This window comes from Schistocerca cancellata, chromosome 2 (assembly GCF_023864275.1).
Source record: "Schistocerca cancellata isolate TAMUIC-IGC-003103 chromosome 2, iqSchCanc2.1, whole genome shotgun sequence".
In the NCBI taxonomy this organism is placed as follows: Eukaryota; Metazoa; Arthropoda; class Insecta; order Orthoptera; family Acrididae; genus Schistocerca; species Schistocerca cancellata.
The window spans coordinates 219994142-220013922 of record NC_064627.1 but is presented as its reverse complement, the minus strand read 5'-3'; positions in this window follow the sequence as shown (position 1 = coordinate 220013922).

The window sequence follows — 19781 nt, the reverse complement described above, 5'->3', positions numbered from 1 at the left end:
AGGGGACACTGAATAGTGCACGGTACATCCAAACCGTCATCGAACCCATCGTTCTACCATTCATAGACCGGCAAGGGAACTTGCTGTTCCAACAGGACAATGCACGTCCGCATGTATCCCGTGCCACCCAACGTGCTCTAGAAGGTGTAAGTCAACTACCCTGGCCAGCAAGATCTCCGGATCTGTCCCCCATTGAGCATGTTTGGGACTGGATGAAGCGTCGTCTCACGCGGTCTGCACGTCCAGCACGAACGCTGGTCCAACTGAGGCGCCAGGTGGAAATGGCATGGCAAGCCGTTCCACAGGGCTACATCCAGCATCTCTACGATCGTCTCCATGGGAGAATAGCAGCCTGCATTGCTGCGAAAGGTGGATATACACTGTACTAGTGCCGACATTGTGCATGCTCTGTTGCCTGTGTCTATGTGCCTGTGGTTCTGTCAGTGTGATCATGTGATGTATCTGACCCCAGGAATGTGTCAATAAAGTTTCCCCTTCCTGGGACAATGAATTCACGGTGTTCTTATTTCAATTTCCAGGAGTGTATGTAGAAGAGTCCGACGAGGATGCATGCTATTAAACTTATACTATGAGACTATTTTCCAGGAGGCACTTGATGATGTAGAAAAAGGCATAAAGGTTAACAGAGGGTATATCAACAACATTCGTTATGCTGATGACACAGTGTTGATATCTGATAATTTAGATGACCTTCAACAACTCTTCAACATATAGGAGATTACAGAAGTACTGTAGGTCTAAATATTAACATCATAAAGACTAATTTTATGATTGTCACACCAGAGTCCGACTCATTTAAAGATGCAAATCTACGATTTCAAGGGTCTGTAATACAAAGAGTCAACAAGTGTGAATACCTCGGAACGTGGCTTTGAGAAGACTGACGAACAGACTTGGAAATAAAATGTCACATAGAGAACGCTCGAAACGCCTTCGTAAAATAGAAATTTAAGAATATTGTTACAAGCACAGACCTAGACCTAAACCTTAGAGTCCGATTTGTAAAATTCTACATCTGGTCAGTGCTTCTATATGGCTCTGAAGGATGGACACTAAATATGACAACAACGAAGGAGTTAGAGGCCTTTGAAATGTGGATCTATCGCAGAATGCTTAAAATACCTTAGACTGCAAGAATAGCCAACGCCGAAGAACATGAACGAATGAACAAGCAGCGAGAAATGTTTACAGTGCTTAAAAGAAGAAAAACTGCGTACCTAAGACATATAGTACGTAACACCATATATATGCTTTTGCAGTTAATAATACAAGCGAAGATTGAAGGAAAAAGAAGCAAGGGCGAAGAAGAACATCCTGGTTGGAGAATATCTACATCTACACTCATATTCCGCAAGAAACCCAACGGTGTGTGGCGGAGGGCACTTTACGTGCCACTGTCATTACCTCCCTTTCGTGTTCCAGTCGCCTATGGTTCGCGGGAAGAACGACTGCCGGTAAGCCTCCGTGCGCGCTCGAATCTCTGTAATTTTACATTTGTGATCACCTCGGGAGGTATAAGTAGGGGGAAGCAATATATTCGATACCTCATCCAGTAACGTACCCTCTCGAAACCTGAACAGCAAGCTACACCGCGATGCAAAGCACCTCTCTTGCAGAGTCTGCCACTTGAATTTGCTAAACATCTCCGTAACGCTAACACGCTTACCAAATAACCCTGTGACGAAACGCGCCGCTCTTCTTTGGATCTTCTCTATCTCCTCTGTCAACTCGACCTGGTACGGACCACACACTGGTGAGCAATACTCAAGTATAGGTCGAACGAGTGTTGCGTAAGCCACCTCCTTTGTTGATGGACTGCATTTTCTAAGGACTCTCCCAATGAATCTCAACCTGGCGCCCGCCTTACCAACAATTAATTTCATATGATCATTCCACTTCAAATCGTTCCGTATACATACGCCCAGATATTTTACAGAAGAAACTGCTACCTGTGTTTGTTACGCTATCGTATAATCATACAATAAAGGATCCTTCTTTCTATGTGTTCGCCATACATGACATTTGTCTATGTTAAGGGTCCGTTGCCACTCCCTGCAGCAAGTGCCTATCCGCTGCAGATCTTCCTGCATTTCGTTGCAATTTTCTAATGCTGCTACTTCTCTGTATACTACAGCATCATCCGCGAAAAGCTGCATGGAACTCCAGACACTATCTACTAGGTCATTTATATATATATATTGTGAAAAGCAACGGTCCCATAACACTCCTCTGAAGCACGCCAGAGGTTACTTTAACGTCTGTAGACGTCTCTCCGTTGATAACAACATGCTGTGTCCTGTTTGCTAAAAACTCTTCAATCCAGCCACACAACTGGTCTGACATACCGTAGGCTCTTACTTTGTTTATCAGGCGACAGTGCGGAACTGTATCGAACGCCTTCCGGAAGTCAAGGAAAATGGCATCTACCTGGGAGCCTGTATCTATTATTGTCTGGGTCTAATGAACAAATAAAGCGAATTGGGTCTCACACGATCGCTGTTTCCGGAATCCATGTTGATTCCTACAGAGTAGATACTGGGTTTCCAGAAATGACATGATACGCGAACAAAAAACATGTTCTAAAGTTCTACAACAGATCGATGTCAGAGATATAGGTCTATAGTTTTGCGCATCTGCTCGACGACCCTTCTTGAAAACTGGAACTACCTTTGCTCTTTTCCAATTATTTGGAACCTTACATTCCTCTAGAGACTTGCGGTACACGGCTGTTAGAATGCGGGCAAGTTCTTTCGCGTACTCTGCGTAGAATGGAATTGGTATCCCGTCAGGTCCAGTAGATTTTCCTCTGTTGAGTGATTTCAGTTGCTTTTCTATTCCTTGGACACTTATTTCGATGTCAGCCATTTTTTCTTTTGTGCGAGGATTTAGAGAAGGAACTGCAGTGCGGTCTTCCTCTGTGAAACAGCTTTGGAAAAAGGTGGTCAGTATTTCTGCTTTACGCGTGTCATCCTGTGTTTCAATGCCATTAACATCCCAGAGTGTCTGGATATGTTGTTTCGATCCATTTACTGATTTAACGTAAGACTAGAACTTCCTAGGATTTTCTGTCAAGTCGGTACATAGAATTTTACTTTCGAATTCACTGAACGCTTCACGCATCGCCCGCCTTACGCTAACTTTGACATCGTTTAGCTTCTGTTTGTCTGAGAGGTTTTGGATTGCGTTTAAATTTGCAGTGAAGCTCTCTTTGCTTTCGCAGTAGTTTCCTAACTTAGTTGTTGAACCACGGTGGGTTTTTCCTGTCCCTCACAGTTTTACTCGGCACGTACCTGACTATAACTTTTTCCATAAACACTCAACATTGTCAGTGCCGGAACACAAATTTTCGTTTTGATCTGTTACGTAGTCTGGAATCTGGCTTGTATTACTCTTGCTAAACAGATAAATCTTCCTCCATTTTTTTATATTCCTATTTACTTCGATATTCAGGGATGCTGCAACGGCCTTATGATCACTGATTCCCTGTTCTGCGCTTACAGAGTCGAAAAGTTCGGGTCTGTTTGTTATCAGTAGATCCAAGATGTTATCTCCACGAGTCGGTTCTCTGCTTAATTGCTCGAGGTAATTTTCGGATAGTGCACTCAATATAATGTCACTCGATGCTCTGTCCCTACCACCCGTTCTCCACATCTGAGCGTCCCAGCGAAGATCTAAGGAAAAAGAAGACAAGGATGAAGAAGAACCTCGTGGTTGGACAATATAAAGCAGTGGACAGGACTACGAAGTGTAGACCAGCTGCCGGCCGGAGTGGCCGAGCGGTTCTAGGCGCTTCAATCTGGAACCGCGCGACCGCTACGGTCGCAGGTTAGAATCCTGCCTCGGGCATGGATGTGTGTGATGTGCGTAGGTTAGTTAGGTTTAAGTAGCTCTAAGTTCTAGGGGACTGGTGACATCCGATGTTAAGTCCCATAGTGCTCAGAGCCATTTGAACCATTTTTGTAGACCAGCTATTACATACTGCGGTTCACAGAAGAAAGGTGTAACACTTTCCTTTGTGGCAGTTTACTAATACACAGCGTCACCGGTTCAGATCCGGTTCAACTGTGTCGGTGGACAAGTGAGAGGAGACTCGAAGCAACAGCTGAATAACAGCCGAGCTTACAGGGGAACCTCCCCATCGCACCCCCCTCAGATTTAGTTATAAGTTGGCACAGTGGATAGGCATTGAAAAACTGAACACAGATCAATCGAGAAAACAGGAAGAAGTTGTGTGGAACTAGGAAAAAAATAAGCAAAATATACAAACTGAGTAGTCCATCTGTAAGATAGGCAACATAAAGGATATTCTGAGCTCAGGAGCGCCGTGGTCTCGTGGTTAGCGTGAGCAGCTGAGGAACGAGAGGTCCTTGGTTCAAGTCTTCCCACGAGTGAAAAGTTCACGTTCTTTATTTTCTCAAAGTTATGATCGGTCGGTTCGTTAATTGACGTGTCTGTTCACTCTAATAAGTTTGGTGTCTGTGTTTTGCGGCCGCACCGCAAAACCGTGCGATTAGTAGACGAAAGGACGTGCCTCTCGAATGGGAACCGAAAACATTTGATTGCAAGGTCATAGGTCAAACGATTCCTCCACAGGGAAACACGTCTGATGTATTCTATACGACACTGGTGACGGCATGTGCGTCACATGACAGGAAGATGTTGTCGACCCACCTAACTCGTACACTTGGCGAATGGGTAAAAAGATTCTTCTTCCTTGCCCGATTTAGGTTTTCTTCTGGATGTGATAATCACTCCGAAAAAAGTGATGAAAACGTAAGAGTTTGTCACATAAACTGCAACAAATAAATGCAACAGTTTCACAGTCGCACAGTTTTCCCTGTGCTCTGTCAAAACATATGTTTTTAACGTTTTCAAATTTTTCCGTGTGTAGACTGTCAAATCCTGCATATGTCGAAGCAAATCCGAACATGTCCTGGAATTTTGGAGAGCGAAGTTGCTTATGTGTTAGTGCCTGAACTTTGATAATTGACACACGAACACGTAAACAATACTGCTCTGTGTACCTGTGAAGCTTCGCAAAATAATTGTCTGAAAATAAAAAATTAAACTTTTCGCTTGTGGGAAGACTTGAACCAAGGACCTCTCGTTCCGCAGCTGCTCAGGGTAACCACTTTTTTGTTAGTCTCATTTTGTTTACTTTTGTTCGTTGCATCTGCTCGGGGCGGACGTCGTGAGACATCCGTTTAAGTTCGTTGTTGATCGATTAGCTCAGTTTCTTTTTGTTACAGAGGGCTGCTAACCTTCTGACCGAACACGCTGAGCTACCATGCCGGCTACCACTGGACCACGGCGCTCCTGAGTTCATGTTGCCTATCTTGCGCATGGACTACTCAGATTGTATATATTGCTTATTTTTTTCAAAGTTCCACACAACTTCTTCCTGTTTTCTCGAGCGATCTGTGTTCAGTTTTTCAAGTCCTATCCACTGTGCCAACTTATAACTAAATCTGAGGGGGGGGGGGGGGGTGCGGTGGGGAGGTTCCCTTGTTAGCACGTTGAAGGCGTGGCGGTGGAACTTCAAGTTCCGTGCCACCCTCCGACGGTGGAAGTCCAGAGGTGGGGTGCAGTATTGCGCCAACTGTAAGGTAAAGGAAAAAAGTGGCTGGACGAGAACAGGCCACTGGTAGTGACTGTACGAAAACGGACAGAAAAGCATCATTTGGTCACCAACATCCATTAATGGATAAGCAGCAGATGAAGAGGAGGTGAGAGCGGAGGTGGCGGCGGCGCTCCCACGTGAGGGCGTCCGCCTCGGAGTCGGCGTCAGCTGTGCGCCGCGAGTAAAGACGCCGCGGCGACGGACGGCGTCGCTCGTCGCGCGCCTCGGCGCCTCGTAAACAGCGCCGGCGACGACGGCGCGGCCACCTGGCGGCCGGGCGCGCAGTCTAAATACAAACACGCGGCGGTAAACCCGACTCGCCACTGTCTGACAACACGCCCCGCCGCCACACGCCCTGCCCTGTACGCCCCGCCACGCTCGTCATAATTCCCCACCCGCGGGCCGACACGCTCTCCGGCCGTGTGTAAGTGGGCTGTATATGTTTTCTTACTGGCAACGTTACGTAGCGCTCTGTATGAAAATCACTGGCTGTGCTGTGTGCAGTCTGTGACTAGTTTGCATTGTTGTCTGCCATTGTAGTGTTGGGCAGCTGGATGAGATGATGATGATGTTTGGTTTGTGGGGCGCTCAACTGCGTGGTTATCAGCGCCCGTACAATTATCCAATCTTTGCTCAGTCCAATTTCGCCACTTTCCTGGATGATGATGAAATGATGAGGACAACACAAACACCCAGACATCTCGAGGCAGGTGAAAATCCCTGACCCCGCCGGGAATCGAACCCGGGACCCCGTGCTCGGGAAGCGAGAACGCTACCGCGAGACCACGAGCGGCGGACACCGCAGCTGGATGTGAACAGCGCGTAGCGTTGCGCAGTTGGAGGCGAGCCGCCAGCAGTGGTGGATGTGAGGAGAGAGATGGCGGAATTTTGAAATTTGTAAGACTGGATGTCATGAACTGCTATATATATTATGACTTTTGAACAATATTAAGGTAAATACATTGTTTGTTCTCTATTAAAATCTTTCATTTGCTAACTATGCCTATCAGTAGTTAGTGCCTTCAGTAGTTTGAATCTTTTATTTAGCTGGCAGTAGTGGCGCTCGCTGTATTGCAGTAGTTCGAGTAACGAAGATTTTTGGTGAGGTAAGTGGTTTGTGAAAGGTATAGGTTAATGTTAGTCAGGGCCATTCTTTTGTAGAGATTTTTGAAAGTCAGATTGCCTTGCGCTAAAAATATTGTGTGTCAGTTTAAGCACAGTCATGTATAATTGTTCTAAGGGGACGTTTCACGTGCTTACTGTCTCACCACGTGAAGTCCCGCCTTCCTATCAGTGGCCTCGCTGTCTTGGCAAATTTCGAAGAGTTTGCGACAAATGGCTGGATGAAATGAGATATTGCTAGCCTTCAAAATCGCAAAACAGAGGAGGACAGCAAATAAGGAAAATTGGATGCACAGCAGTGAAAGCACAGCAGTGAAAATGCATCATTGAATTTCTGTATGATCTGGGGCTATACAGCGTGTGAAATTTAGTACGCAGATCTGCCGGGTCTGGTAGCAGCAATAACTGTGACACAGAGGTTCCCGACCTTTCTGAGACTGTTACCGCCGAGTGCAATCAGATATTGGCTAATACCCAGCCCCCTGCGCCTAACTAAACTTTAGTTGAAAAAAAGATTTTTCTTTGAATACTTTTATTTTTTAAATGATCGAAGATAAACTCTCGTTTCGTGGGTGTCTTATTAAACCCCTAAACAATGAGAAAATGAGACTATTGGTATCGCTTAATTCTATTTATAGAAAGAAGATGTAGAAGCTGATCCCGTAGCTCGTGTCCTTTTTTTGTGGACTCCTGGCCACGTTGGTGTGCCTGGGAACGAAGCTGCTGATCTGCGGCCAAGGCTGCTGTCCTCCTGCCTCGGACAGCTTACTTTTGTGTCCCATCAACTGATGTTAGTGGGGTTCTTTGTCGGCGCGTTTCATCTTTGTGACGTGAGGCTTGGTCCTCCCTCCATGAAAATAAGCTTAGGGCCATCAAGCCGATCCCGACGGCTTGGACGACCTCCTCACGCCCTTCCCGGTGAGAGGAGGTCATTTTGGCCAGGTTGTGGATTGAGCATTGCCGGTTTACCCACTGCTACTTGCTGTCCGGTGACCCAACATCGACTCAAAGGGAAGGCCTCGGCGCTTGTTGGTGACGTCACGTCAGCTAGGCAAGGCGAACGACAGGTCTGTTGCAGGTAGAAGGCCTGGGCGCGCTTATCACTATAAATCTCTTTTTTTTTGGAAAAAATGTTAGGTATTGTTTTGGATTCTGCAGTTTTATTTAGATGAAAGATTTTCTTACTATCGTAAAGCTACAAATGAAGATTATAGTTCTGTATTACTGAATCCTGTCGAAACAAACGTAGATCAATATGAGAAGATGCTTTGCCCCATTGCAAGCTTCGGAAATTTTACATTCAAATAACTATATTTACTTGATCCATTTTGCTATCGAAACTTACCCCCAACCCCCTTACAATGAACTCGTTTCTTTTATTTATTTATTTATTTATTTTCGTTTGAGATCGTCACTGGAAATGTGAAATAAATTACATGTGTAAATGTCCAACTGTTGCCAGTCATTAGATTACAGTCGTTTTCAACGAAAGGAATTCTAAACAGGAAACAAAATAGCTTCATACATCGAAAATACTGCTGAGCTTAAACTATTTTAAACATGCACATTAGAAAAGATAAATATTCCCCTCTTGCAACTGAAAGTATAAACTTTATAAGATAAAAAAATTTTATTTGATAAAACAAGTATCTCTTTTGCTTCTTCTTCTGTCCACCACCCCCTCCTCCAACGTGTACAATCGCAAGATATTTCATTAACATTCAGTGCTCCTTACCCCATAGTCAACCAAGATACTTAAGGAAGAGCACCAATATGTTCAGTTTCTTGTAAAAGCAACCCAGTACAAACGTAACTTCCTCAGACGTACAAATAAGTACATGAAGTTGTTTTTGTGTGTCAATCCTTAAAACAGGTGGAAATTTAAGTTCAGGAGTACAATATTTGTTACGAAGTGTAATGAATTGCACAATTAATTGATTGCAGAAATCTGTCAGAACAATGTGTGTTGGTCAACTACCACCAATAGTTTCACATTTTCCTGTCCGAGAGGGAGACACCACCATTATGAGTATGCCTGCAGCAGACCTAGCGTTCGCCGTGCCTAGCTGACGTGACGTCAGGAACAAGCGCCGAGGCCTTCCTTTGAGTCGGTGTTGGGTGACCCCGCCCCGCAGTGCCCCTGTGGTCGTCCATTGACGGTGAGCCATGTTTTATTGTCCTGTCCCCGTTTTATTGACTCTCGTGTTGTCCTGTGTCTGCCGTCTACCTTACAGGAACTTTTAGCTGATGTCACTCGAGCAGCTGCTCGTATCCTTAATTTTATTACATTGACGGACTTGTCCAAAAAGATCTAACTCTTTTATTTTGTTTATTTGCGCTTTTGTAACTACTTTCTGGTGTTGTCCCCTTGCGTTTTTCAACGCTATTACTGCACTAACGTTTGTGACTGGGCGCTAATGACTTTAGTAGTTGAGCGCCCTAAACCAACAAAAAAAAAAAAAATACTCCTCCTCGAGCCCGCCCGGTTAGCCGTGCGGTCTAACGCACGGCTTTTCGGCTGGGAAGGGGAGCCTGGTCCCCGGCACGAATCCGCCCGGCGCTCTTGTATCGAGGTCAGGTGAGGCGGCCAGTGTGTGGATGGTTTTTAGGCGGTTTTCCATCTACCTCGGCTTCTGCGGGCTGGTTCCCCTTATTCCGTCACAGCTACACTATGTCAACGATTACTGCACAAACAAGTTCTCCACGTATGCGTGCTCCACCATTACTCTGCCACGCAAACATAGGTGTTACACTCGTCTGGTGTGAGACGTTCCCTGGGGAGTGGGTGGGGGGGGGAGTCCACCGGGGAGCAAACCGCACAATAACCCTGAAAGAGTGGTTCGGTGTGGGGCGGCGGAGTGGTGAAGTGGACTGTGGTAGTCGTCGTGGGGTTGTGGACCACTGCGGCTGCAGTGGGGACGGAGCCTCTCCGTCGTTTCTAGGCCCCCAGTTAACACACAATATAGTACAATACAATACACAGGATACTTCTCCTCCCTGTGCACAACCCCTCTCCTTGGTGACATCTGCTTCACTCACATCCTGCAACCCCATTTTGAAATCAACCAAGTCAAAGGATGTACACTGTACCTACTGCTTAAGTGTGCCACTAGATTCCTGGACGCCTTACCCCTGAAATGATAGAAACCGGAAGACTTAAGGCTGCTATGCTTTGCGTCTGACCACACAGCAATTTAGTAGCCATTACATAATTATGGCTGTGTCAATTAGATCGTTTATTGTAGCGATGCGAATAATTAATCAGTTTCTGGTCCATTGTGGGAACTACGTATAAATTAGAGGAGGCATTTTCCTGAGATATTTAAGCACATGTGTATTAGTTTTAGTGTCACAGATGGGTGATACAAAGTATATGTGCAATAAGTAGACTATGTGAGGAACAAGGAAGATGTTCATACATACATTTCACAAGCTGTAACCTCCACCACATTATCCCACGCGTTAATTCTAGTATTTGAAATAGAAATTATAATTATTGGTAAGTTATGTAATCAGTATCACAGTCTTTCGAAACAGTGATGATAATAACAATGGTCTTTTGAAAATACACTCCTAGAAATGGAAAAAAGAACACATTGACACCGGTGTGTCAGACCCACCATACTTGCTCCGGACACTGCGAGAGGGCTGTACAAGCAATGATCACACGCACGGCACAGCGGACACACCAGGAACCGCGGTGTTGGCCGTCGAATGGCGCTAGCTGCGCAGCATTTGTGCACCGCCGCCGTCAGTGTCAGCCAGTTTGCCGTGGCATACGGAGCTCCATCGCAGTCTTTAACACTGGTAGCATGCCGCGACAGCGTGGACGTGAACCCTATGTGCAGTTGACGGACTTTGAGCGAGGGTGTATAGTGGGCATGCGGGAGGCCGGGTGGACGTACCGCCGAATTGCTCAACACGTGGGGCGTGAGGTCTCCACAGTACATCGATGTTGTCGCCAGTGGTCGGCGGAAGGTGCACGTGCCCGTCGACCTGGGACCGGACCGCAGCGACGCACGGATGCACGCCAAGACCGTAGGATCCTACGCAGTGCCGTAGGGGACCGCACCGCCACTTCCCAGCAAATTAGGGACACTGTTGCTCCTGGGGTATCGGCGAGGACCATTCGCAACCGTCTCCATGAAGCTGGGCTACGGTCCCGCACACCGTTAGGCCGTCTTCCGCTCACGCACCAACATCGTGCAGCCCGCCTCCAGTGGTGTCGCGACAGGCGTGAATGGAGGGACGAATGGAGACGTGTCGTCTTCAGCGATGAGAGTCACTTCTGCCTTGGTGCCAATGATGGTCGTATGCGTGTTTGGCGCCGTGCAGGTGAGCGCCACAATCAGGACTTCATACGACCGAGGCACACAGGGCCAACACCCGGCGTCATGGTGTGGGGAGCGATCTCCTACACTGGCCGTACACCACTGGTGATCGTCGAGGGGACACTGAATAGTGCACGGTACATCCAAACCGTCATCGAACTCATCGTTCTACCATTCCTAGACTGGCAAGGGAACATGCTGTTCCAACAGGACAATGCACGTCCGCATGTATCCCGTGCCACCCAACGTGCTCTAGAAGGTGTAAGTCAACTACCCTGGCCAGCAAGATCTCCGGATCTGTCCCCCATTGAGCATGTTTGGGACTGGATGAAGCGTCGTCTCACGCGGTCTGCACGTCCAGCACGAACGCTGGTCCAACTGAGGCGCCAGGTGGAAATGGCATGGCAAGCCGTTCCACAGGACTACATCCAGCATCTCTACGATCGTCTCCATGGGTGAATAGCAGCCTGCATTGCTGCGAAAGGTGGATATACACTGTACTAGTGCCGACATTGTGCGTGCTCTGTTGCCTGTGTCTATGTGCCTGTGGTTCTGTCAGTGTGATCATGTGATGTATCTGACCCCAGGAACGTGTCAATGAAGTTTCCCCTTCCTGGGACAATGAATTCACGGTGTTCTTATTTCAATTTCCAGGAGTGTAGTTCAGTTAAGAGACCTAAACGCTACAAAAACCTTTCTTTAACCCTTTACAAAAGTTCATTTTACCGCTCAGCAGGCAATTAACCCAAGATTGGCCACTGCTACTCTAACAAGTCTGGACATCGAATCAAACTGATCATCAAACGTAATGGTTCGTGATGCGTCGCGTGCCAGGAGAGAGATAAAATCCCATAAATGAGCAACGCCGTGACGACAGTGAAGCAAACTGAATAACCCTCGACTGTGTTTAATGCTCTCAAAACAAAATGACATGATACATGACGGCGGTAGATAAGGCAACAAGTAACTATAAAACATCAGATTGGTACATAAGTTCGTAGCGATTTTGGATAAGTGAAATAGCACAACAGATACATTATCCCCAGCTTGGCAACTGCTGCTCTAATACGTCTGAACATCGAATCAAACTGATCATCAAACGTAATGGTTCGTAATGCGTCGCTTGCCAGCAGAGAGATAAAATCCCATAAATGAGCAACGCCGCGACGACGTCATCAGTACAATATATTCTCCTTCAGTATTTACAACAGGCTACCAACGCTGGGGCAACTTTTCGATTCCGCGACTATAGGAATCAATTGGTTTTGAGACGAAGAACTCAACGTTCGGAGAGCTTTTTCATCCGGAAAGGAAAATCATTGAAGGTTGTTCGATGGAGATCGAAAAAGGTGAAAATCTGAGCGCGCCAGGTCAGAGGAATAAGGCGGGTGCGGAATGATTTTCCAACCTAACTCTCAAATACTGTTTTTTTCAGTCTAGCAAAATGCGGACAAGCGTTATCGTGGAGCAGCATCACCTCATGCATTCTTCCTGCTCGCTCTTCGACTGCGTGTGCAGTGCATCTCAGTTGTTAACAATTAATGTCAGCGGTGATGTTTCACCTCCGGGAAGCAATTCGTTGTACACCACACCGAAGTAGTTCCACCAGATGCGGAGCATTATCTTTTATGGATGTGTTTGTAAGGGGAGTTGCTGCTTTGTTTCGGATCAACTATTCCTTTCTTTTCGTAATGTTAGCGTAAATGGCTCTGAGCACTGTGGGACTTAACATCTGAGGTCATCAGTCCCTTAGAACTTAGAACTACTTAAACCTAACTAAGCTAAGAACATCACACACATCCATGCCCGAGGCAGGATTCGAACCTGCGACCGTAGCAGTAGCGCGGTTCCGGACTGAAGCGCCTAGAACCGCTCGGCCACCGCGGCCGGCGTTAGCGTAAAGACACTATTTCTCGTCACCAGTAAACGGTACAGGATAGGAATAGTCGGTGTTGTTCACGAGCCAATTGATGACGGCTAAGCAGATATGCACATCTGGCCACCCGCAGATTTTTCTGATTTTGGTTTAGAGCAAGCGGATCCATATGCCCAATTAATGAATCTTCGCCACTGCATATAAATGTCGCACAATGGTGAAATGATCACAAATGTCACTTCTCGGGAGCACTGACAGGGATCAACGTTCCAACGTTAATGTCTCTAACAGATTGAATATGTCGGGATGGGAAGAGAAAAATTCGCCGTCGAGTTTAGAGTGGATTGTCTCAGAACAGATAGTAGTGCGTTCAGACTTTTTACTAAAGTCGGCCCACATAATGGTTGGAAAGTTTCTATCCGCAAGAATATAGGTATGAAGTAAACCCTCAAAAAAAGTCATCCACATGTTCATTGTTAGGTTTGCGGGACATCAGGTCTTCGACGAAGCACGTGCTGGAATACAGCAGCCCCGGCCGCTGTGGCCGGGCGGTTCTAGGCTCTTCAGTCCGGAGCCGCGCTGCTGCTATTGTTGCAGGTTCGAATCCTGCCTCGGGGGTGGATGTGTGTGATGTCCTTAGGTTAGGTAGGTTTAGGTAGTTCTAAGTCTAGGGGACTGATGACCTCAGAAGTTAAGTCCCGTAATGCTTAGAGCCACTTGAACCATTTGAATACAGCAGCGAAGCGCCACCAGCCGAAAGTTAGTGGAATCAACATGGATGCTTTTGTTCGGCGAACTTATCGCAAGTGGAAATAAGTACGTTCACTATTCAATCGCGGGGGGACGCAAAACGGCTTCAGAGAGAAACGTAACACAGGGATTTCTGTTTTATACACATCGTATGTAGAGTGTAGTTAATAAGTGAAGTAAACTGTATGTTACATGGGTCAAATACGGAACCTTCGAGTTAGTGATGAGATTAGGTGCGACCTAATCCTCCCCGACAGTCGAATATGCAACGAAATTCTTGGCTGATTGTAAGTATATGAAATCATTACGTTAGCCATTATCTTCCTAATTGTCTTTCTCCTGAATCACTTGATCTTCTGTTCATGAAATAGATCCAGATTTTGCAAACTTGCTACCCATGTTCAAAAGGTTACCAGCACCGTTTCATACGGTAATTTACAAATGGCTCTAAGCTCTATGGGACTTAACATCTGAGGTCATCAGTCCCCTAGACTTAGAACTACTTAAACCTAATTAACCTAAGGACATCACACACACCCATGCCCGAGGCAGGATTCGAATCTGCGACCGTAGCAGTAGCCTGGTTCCGCACTCAAGCGCCTAGAACCGCTCGGCCACAGAGGCCGGCACTAATTTACACTTTTTACTTTGCATGTAAGGGGCTCCCATCATAATCTGAACATGTGATTTAAAACTAGTAATTACAGGTCTTTATGTTTGTAATTCGTATTTTCTAATTTGGAGGTATATTTCACTTACAATTTGACAGAAGGTGCAAAACAGTTAGGCGAGTAATACCTACCGCAAGTGACAAAAACTAAATCTGTTTCGTTATAATACTTACACAAAAGATAGAATCCACTATACTTTAGACCAAGCAACTGTGTTTTCAGTCACAACAAGAACTTAAGATATTATTTAAATCTGTTTCGTTATAATACTTACACAAAAGATAGAATACACTATACTTTAAACCAAGCAACTGTGTTTTCAGTCACAACAAGAACTTAAGATATTATTCTGCTTAAGTTTTTGAAATGTTGTAAAGTATACTGCAAACCTCTGTCAAGATTTTGCATTCTCAGGAAACTCTGAGAATATCGTATGACTTAAGGTATAGCCGAGCGAGGTGGCTCGGTGGTTAGCACACTCGACTCGCATTCGGGAGGACGACGGTTCAATCCCGCGTCCGGCCATCGGCATTTAGGTTTTCCGTGATTTCCCTAAATCGCTTCAGCCAAATTCCGGGATGGTTCCTTTGAAAGGGCAACGCCGACCTCCTTCCCCGTTCTTCCCTAAGCCGATAAGACCGATGACCTCGGAGTTTGGTCGTTTCCCCCAAAAACCCAATCCGCTTGAGGTATAGGACAAGGAGAACTTGAATGACACAAGCCATATTACACAATTACGGAACATATGTAAAAAAGTGTACATAATCTTCCATCCAGTTTTCCATGTATGTTCTTGCTTTTATACGCTGGTCGCAGGCCAGATACGATACGGAAAAAACTCAGTAACTGTGTTCCTTAAAAGGATGTACCTCGCTTTCACAGCCACTGGCGGATGACCACTTAAAATATGGCGGCTAATAGTACGGCGTGACACCGCAAGGAGCGCTAAATAAAGTGCTACAGAGTCTCTATGCATTTTATACCTCTTTTCATGACAGTCCCGCAGCAGCTCGTAAGTCTCATCGTGCTAGTCACGACAAGAACCGAAAAACAAGTTACGCGGCGCCGCTTATATTCTGCGTGGCGTTAGTATGGCTCCCCTGAACTCGTCCATTCCATGTTCACGTTATATCCGTGGGATCTCTAGCAACGCGAGAAGCACCATCGCAGAACACGAACTGCACTGTCGGTAGGCCACAAATCTGCCGCTGTCGAATTCAGACGCAAGCTGGTATACGTTTCACCTTCTTAGAGGAGGCACAACACGACGTTATTTCAAATAAACGATGTTCAAATGCGATTTGTGAACGAGAAATCCACTGCGTAATCTTTCCTTGTACACCGAAAGAGGATTGGTTTACTTTGAGCGGTTGCGCTAAAATGCTTACCACTTGCATATTCATGGATGCGGTACACTTAATGCCGGTTTGAATGTTGCTGCATGCCGTCTCCGTGGTTCTGAAATTTTAAAGGCCAGCGATGTACGTTTGTAACGGGCAAGAGTCTGCACGGTGAGCTGGAGACGGATACTCCAGTATTAAGAGTAATTTTACCACATTTTATTCCCTACGAAAGTGGTACGTATGGCGAAAGTCTATCACTAAATCTCAGAACAAATCTAGTTTTAGCATCTTGCTGATTACACGAGACTTACGTCACATGGTGTAGTATGTTTCTTCACATGGTCTCTGGGAATTTTATGCATTAGGCTCTCCACAATGTGCAGTGCATTTCTTTTATCGTCTCCCACTGCGGTTCCTTAAGCATTTCTGCCACATTCTCAAGCTGTCCGTATAAACCCGTGACAAAATGTGCAACTATTCTTTGGATCTTTGATATCTCTTCATTGATACGGTAGCCTAATCTACCACAAACACTCAAACTGGTCGGACGAGTTTAAATTCTATTACCTCGTGGTGATTCCAAGTACTCTCTTCGGCATTACCTACCTTGAGGTTAGATTTATGTTATCGTATCACCTTAAAACTCTCCAGACAAAAACACCCGTACTGATTTGTCATTGATTGCTATTGTAAAGAAATACAGTTTATATCAACGTACGTAAAAAATCCTGTTACCTACGAGACAAAGTTACATGAAACGAGCGAAAGAATGAAGACCTAAACGACAGCTACTAAAGGCGAAGAAAGCAAATTCAACGAATCCGCAAATTGCTTTAGAAAAGTAGCAGACGCGTCTGGCAAAAGGTAAGAATTTGAAACGACGTGCATCAGAAGGAAAATCTAAATAGCGAAATGAGGAGCTGTCAGAAAACATAGCTGGTACGGGAAATTGTCCAAATGGATCACATAGTGCCACTTCATTTGATGCGAAACGTGCTAAAGTCTTCATAACCTGCTTATTTGACGGTGGAAAGTAAGTTCACCGATCTGCCACTGACAATGCCTCGAAGAGAAACCGGAACAAGTAAGATCAGCTTTGGTTATTTTAGGATATAATCCGGTATTCTTCTGAAACTATTTCAGAGAAATACGCATAACTTAAACAATTTTGTTTTCGCCTACATAAAAACCTGATACGGTTCCCTCTAGTAGCATGGAAGTTATTTCTCGATACCTTACAAATGTCCTACAATCCAGAGCCTACTTCTGTCAGTGTGTTCCGTATGTTCTCTTCATCGTCGGTTCTACGGAGAACCTCCTCATTCATTATCTTAAATCAGTCGTCTAATATTCGATATCCTTCTACAGCACCGTACCACAAACCAATTCTCTTCTTTTGCAGCTTTACCTCTGCCCATGACTGACTAGCATACAATACTGAGCTCCAAATGTACATTCTCAGAATTTTTTTTCTCAAATTAAGTCTCATATCCATATTAGTAGACTTGTTTGGGCCAGGAATGTCCTCTATGCCGGTGGTAGTCTATTTCTTGTGTCCTTCACAAAGTGTTCGCCATGTGTTTTTTTGCTTCCAAGATAAGAATACGTACTTTCTTTTGCCTCGTGGTCATAAGTTTTCATTTCCTGTGCTAATTTCATTTGTCATTCCTTTCGTCTGAGTTCCGTTTGCCCTCAATCCATATTATGTACTCATTTAACAGGTCTTGTAGTTCTGCTTCCCATTGAAGGGTAATAGAGTCAGCAGACAATCTGATCATCGATATTATTTAACCCCGATTTTAATCCCACTCTTAAACCTTTATTTTATTTCTTTGATTGCTTCTTCGATGTGCAGATTGAACCAGAGAGGTGTACAATTGAATCCTTGTCTTACACCTTTTTAATCGGACCACATAGTTCTTGGCCTTTCATTCTTATTGTTCCTTCTTGGTCTTGTACGTATTGTATTACCTGTCTTTCCCTACAGCCTCTTCCAACTTTTCTCAGAATTTCAAATATCTTACCATTTTTAAGTGTCGAAGGTAGGTCGACAAATTTTTCTTCAGTCCGGCTTCAATTATCAAGGACAACACCAAAAATGCCACTCTAGTGCCCTTGTCTTTCCTGAAGCCAAACTGATCGTCATCTAACGGACCCCCAATTTGATTTTCTGTTCCTTTTTGTATTATTCTTGTCAGTACCTAGGATTCATGAGCTGTTAAGATGACTATGCGATGATTCAATCATTTATCTACCCTTGCTATATTCGAAATTGTTTGGGCGATATTTTTTCGAATGTCAGATGATATTGGTGCAGTGTTACATATTCTACACAGCAACTCGAATAGTTGTTGGGTTGCCACTTTTCCCAATTATTTTAGGGATTCCGAAGGGAAGCTATCTATCCCTTCTGCCGTATTTCATCTCAAGCACCTAGAGTTCTGTTAAATTCTGACTCTAATGTTGGATCCCCATATATCTTCCACATCAACTTTCAATTCTTCTTCTATTACGTCATCACACAAATTCTCCCAGTCTTAGAGGCCTTCAGTGTACTCTTCACGCATATCCACTCTCTCCTCTGCGTTTAACAGAGAAGTAACAATTGTACGCTTAATGTTGTCGTACGTGCTTTTTATTTCATGGGAGGTTGTTTTGATTTTTGTACATGCTGATTCTCTCTTTCCGGTGCCCATTTATTTCGATCTCTTCACTTTTTCACGCTGCCAATTCGCCTTGGCTTTATTGGCTTTTTATTTATTTCACCGCTGGCCGATTTGTAATTACATAAGATTTCCTCGCTGTTAACTTCTTTATGCTTTGTGTCTCCAACTTCTGTGATTGCGCTTTTTAGAGACGTCATTCATGCTTGAAATTTTCGCTCTGCGGCTGAGTGCGCGCTGACATGAAACTTCCTGGCAGATTAAAGCTGTGTGACCGACCGAGACTCGAACTCGGGATCCTTAGCTTTCGCGGACAAGTGCTCTACCGCTCTGGCTAGACTGTGGCTAAGTCATGTTCGGCTACATCCTTTCTTCCAGTAGTGCTAGTTCTGCGAGTTTCGCAGGAGAGCTTCTGTGAAGTTTATATGGTAGGAGACGAGGTGCTGACGGAAGTAAAGGTGTGAGGAGGCATCGTCAGTCGTGCTTGGGTAGCTCAGACGGCGCCGGCACGGTAGCTCAGCGTGTTCGGGCAGAGGCTTAGCTGTCTTCTGCAATAAAGAAAGTGAGTGAATGGATCATCGATAGACTTGAACAAGTGTTATGGGACGTCCGCACCGACCAAATGAAACGAACAAAATTAGAAATTAATTAAAAAAAAAAAAAAAAAAGAGACGGTAGAGCACTTCCCTGCGAAAGGCAAAGGTCTTGAGTTCGAGTCTCGGTTGGTCATACAGTTTTTATATGCCAAGAAGTTTCATGTACATTCCTCTTTTACTGAAATGCCTATGTGGTATTCACTGTCGCATAATCTGTAGCCTCAGAGGATGTCAAACGTATCTCATCATTGCTCAGTTCTTCAATATCCCGCTTCTTTCAGCGTTGATTCTTCCAGATGAGTTTCTACTCTCCAACACAACTAAATTATGATTGGCCCATATCTGCTCCTGGGTAAGACTTACAATCCAGTATCTTCTTTCGGAATCCCTGTCTGGGCATGATGTAATCCATCTGGAGTCTTCCCGTAGCTTCAAGCCTTTTCCAAATATACCACATACTCTTGTGGTATTTGAACAATTTATTCGTTACTACTAGTTGCAGTATATTGCAGAATTCGACTAGTGTTTCTCCTCTCTTGTTCCTACTCCACATATTCCCCTATAACTCTTTATTTTATTCATTCTCCTATTAAAGCATTCCAATGCGTGATCATCTCGTTTTACATGAGTTATTCGTTGAATATCCTCGTATAATTTCTTTCTCTCTTCATGTGCTGCTTGTGACGTCAGCATGTATAATTTAACTACTGTTGTTGACGTCGGTTTGATGTCTATTCCGATGACAATAATCCTGTTACTGAACTGTTCGCAGCAGCTCACTCTCTGCT